Genomic DNA, 4,260 nt, shown 5'->3' with positions numbered 1-4,260 from the left:
GTGCCAAGTAAATAAGAACGGAATTTTTCTAAAGCAAAAACAATAGCTAAAAGCTCATTTTCTGTAGTCGAATAATTGCACTGGGCACCGTCCAAGGTCCTCGAGGCATAATAAATGACATAAGAAGCTCTGCCATCTTTCTGGCCGAGTACTGCACCAACAGCAAAATTGCTGGCATCACACATTATCTCGAAAGGAAGACTCCAGTTTGGTGGTCGAACCACTGGTGCTGAAGTCAATGATCCCTTGAGCGTGTCAAATGCACTCTTGCAATTATCATCAAAATGAAATACCACATCCTTTTGAAGTAATTTGCATAGAGGATGGGATATTTTTGAAAAATCTTTGATGAAACGCCTATAAAAACCTGCATGGCCAAGAAAAGAGCGAACTTCCCGCACACTTGCGGGGTAATGTAAACATTTGATAATTTCTACCTTAGCCTTATCTACCTCAATTCCTTTAGCAGATACCACATGGCCTAAAATTATGCCTTGGTCTACCATAAAATGGTATTTTTCATAATTTAAGACAAGATTAGTCTCAATGCACCTTTTAAGAATTTTTGTGAGGTTAGTTAAACATTCATCAAAAGAATTACCATAGACAGTAAAATCATCCATAAACACTTCTATGATATTCTCCACATAATCAGAAAATATACTAACCATACACCTTTGGAATGTAGCAGGCGCATTACAAAGACCAAAAGGCATTCGTCTATAGGCAAATGTACCAAAAGGGCAAGTAAATGTGGTTTTCTCTTGATCTTCAGGCGCCATTGGAATTTGTAGAAAACCTGAAAAACCATCAAGACAGCAATAATGAGATTTTCCTGCCAATCTTTCCAACATCTGATCAATAAAAGGCAATGGAAAATGATCTTTACGAGTTAATGCATTTAATTTTCTAAAATCGGTACAAACTCTCCACCCATTTTGAACTCGAGTGGGCACTAACTCACCTTTAGGATTTTCAATAACAGTAATTCCTGTCTTTTTAGGAACTACTTGAACAGAACTTACCCACTTACTATCTGAAATGGGATAGATTATACCTGTGTCAAGAAGTTTTAAAACTTCTTTCTTCACTACCTCCATCATTGGTGGGTTCAATCTCCTTTGAGCCTCTCTCGAAGGCTTAGCACCATCTTCTAACAAGATGCGATGCATACAAGTGGCTGGACTTAATCCTTTTATGTCAGCCACTGTCCATCCTATTGCCTCCTTGTGGTCCTTTAACACCCGAATTAGTTTTTCTTCCTCTAAAGCAGTCAATTTACTAGAAATTATTACTGGGAGTGTATCTCCATCTCCCAAGAATGCATACTTTAAATTATCCGGTAACTGCTTTAATTCCACCTTCGGGGCTTGCACAATAGATGACAAAAGCTGCGAATGAGACAGAGGTAATTCCAAGTAAGACACATTGGAAAATTCTGGATAAAGAGAATTCAATTCAAAAATAACTTCCTGCAATTCAAAAGGAAAAACAAACTTCCCTTTTATCTTTTGCAAATTTTCCTGACAGAGACCAGTAGAAATAGCAACCTTCAACGCATCATCATTATTAAATTCAAAATTTTGCTGCGCCAAAGAATCAATTACATCTATAACAAAAACTGAATGAGATTCACCAGGATATTTCATGGCATCATAAATACTAAATTTAATAACATCACCATCAAATTCCATAGTCAATGTGCCAGTGAAAACATCAATTTTTGTTCTAGCAGTTTTCAAAAATGGTCTTCTTAACAGTATTGGAGATGAATTAGAATTATCATCCTCCATATCAAGCACATAAAAATCTGCAGGAAAAATCAAATTATCAATTTGCACTAAAATATCCTCCAAAACTCCATCAGAATAGGCATTTGATCGATCAGCCAGCTGAATTATTACGCCCGTCTCTTTTAAAGGCCCAACGTTCATCAAATTATAAATAGAACGAGGCATAACATTTATCGAAACACCCAAATCCAACATAGCTTTTTCAATTTTAATATTGTCTATTTTGCAAGGGATAGTAAACATACCCGGGTCCTTGCATTTAGGAGGCAATTTTTTCTGCAAAACTGCCGAGACGTTTTCTCCCATATGCACTTTCTCGTTTCCTTTCAATTTTTTTTTACCAGTGCATAACTCCTTCAAAAATTTAGCATATCTAGGAATTTGCTTAATTGCATCTAAAAGAGGGATATTTACCTCAACTTTTCGAAAAGTGTCCAAAATCTCCTGTTCTTGCTCTTGCTTTTTGGACTTTGCCAGTCGACTAGGAAATGGAGGCAGAGGTGTAACCACTTGCGTTGATTTTTCTCCAAAATCTGGTTGTTCCAAGGCCCTAGGTTGAGACACATTCCCCTCCTTTTCGAGCTCTTCCTCAATTGCTTGTTCAGAAATTCTCTTGCTCGGCTCAGGCAACTCTTTGCCACTTCTTAATGTGATGGCACTGGCATTTTGCTTGGAGTTGACAATTGTCTGCGAGGGTAGCTTTCCCGATAATTGGGACTCCAATCTATTGACTGTGGAAGCTAACTGGCTCATTTGATTCTCCAAATTGTGAATGCTAGTTTTCGTCTCCTGTTGAAATTGTTGAGTGTTAGTAGCCAAAGATTTCACAATATCCTCAAGTGACATACCTGATTTAGGAGCAGATTGTTGCTGTGCAGGTTGAGGTCTAGGTTGATATTATGGCTGTTGTTGAAATCCTAGTGGCCTTGTTGCATAACTAAAATTAGGATGATCCCTCCATCCTGGATTATAGGTGTTTGCATAGGGATCATACCGCCTCTGAGGCGGTCCTGGAAATCCAACTGCATTAGCCTGCTCAGTCGAATCATCTTGGAGTGTGGGGCACATATCTGTTGGATGACTCGAACCATAGCAGATTCCTCATGTTTTCAATTGCTGCATTTGTCCTACAGCTAACTTTTCAACCAAAGAAGTTAGACTATCTAATCTTTGCTCTATTGAAGAATTACTTACCTCGTTGACTCTACGAGTTGTGTTATCCTGCCTGTCTCCAAATTGTTGAGCATTTGCAGCCATACTCGATATCAAACTTCTTGCCTCCGTGGGTGTTTTATTCACTAAGGAGCCCCCACTGGCAGCATCAATAATTCTTCTGTCAGTTTGGGACAGACCCTCATAAAAATACTGGATGAGAAGTTGGTCAGGAATTTGATGATGAGGACAACTAGCACATAATTGCTTGAATCTTTCCCAATATTCATGTAGAGTTTCTCCATTGAATTGTCGAATTTCACAGATGTCTTTCCTAATGCTTGTAGCTCGGGATGCAGGAAAGAATTTTTCTAGGAAATACTTCTTCATGTCTGTCCATGTGGATATTGACCCAGAGGGCAAATAATAGAGCCAATCCTTAGCTTTATCGGCTAATGAAAATGGAAAGGCTCTTAATTTAATTTGCTCCTCTGTGACTCCCTGGGGTTTCATTGTCGAGCAAACCACATGAAATTCTTTGAGATGCTTGTGGGGATCTTCACCTGGTAAGCCATGATAAGAAGGAAGTAAATGAATTAGTCTAGATTTTAACTCAAATGCAACCTCTAATGTAGGATAAGTAATGCAGAGAGGCTAGTGATTTAAATCTGTTGCAGCCAATTCTCTCAATGTTCGTTCATTAGCCATGGTGCTATTTATCTCTTCCGTCTCACTAAATGAATCCACAAAATCTACTATTGAATTATGTCCAGTAGAGGCGGAGGATGCCTCTGCTCGTTCTCTTGTTGCTTTTCTCAATGCACGAGCAGTCTTCTCTATCTCAGGATTATATTGTAACTCACCTGTACGAGAAGATTTAGGCATAAACCAGTAACAATAAAAATAAAAAATAAACAAAGAAAATAAAATTCAAAGGAAATAAATTTATTTTGACACCAAGTCCCCGGCAACGGCGCCAAAATTTGTTGGCGTGTCAAACCAGCAAAAATAAAAGTTCCTACTCTAAAATTTGAATTCGAGCATAGCAGTGAGTAGGGTCATATTCACAGGGACTGAGTGATTTATTTCTTTGTGAAAAATGGGGGATTAGGAGAAATTAACCAAATAGCTTACTTGAATAAAAATAAAGACAGTATCACAAAATTAAATAAAACTAAATCAAGAAAAGGCAACACTCTAGTCGAAGGTCTAATCTCCACTTTGGTTCATTTAATTGATCATCGATGCAAAGGTGAAATCACTTATTCATGAATAAACGGGTTATGGTCGTCAACACGCTCTGACAACCTGCCTC

General features: G+C 38.1%; 1 non-coding gene across 1 annotated transcript; it reads left to right on the top strand.

The window, feature by feature from the left end:
* The first annotated feature begins 3,180 nt into the window (after positions 1 to 3,180).
* On the top strand, positions 3,181 to 3,287 carry LOC113752832. The gene has a single exon (XR_003464915.1). It is a non-coding gene; the product is annotated as a small nucleolar RNA R71 (small nucleolar RNA).
* The last annotated feature ends 973 nt before the right edge of the window (positions 3,288 to 4,260 follow it).

Source organism: Coffea eugenioides, chromosome 1 (genome assembly GCF_003713205.1).
Source record: "Coffea eugenioides isolate CCC68of chromosome 1, Ceug_1.0, whole genome shotgun sequence".
Lineage (NCBI taxonomy): Eukaryota > Viridiplantae > Streptophyta > Magnoliopsida > Gentianales > Rubiaceae > Coffea > Coffea eugenioides.
This window is presented reverse-complemented; position numbering and strand designations above follow the sequence as displayed.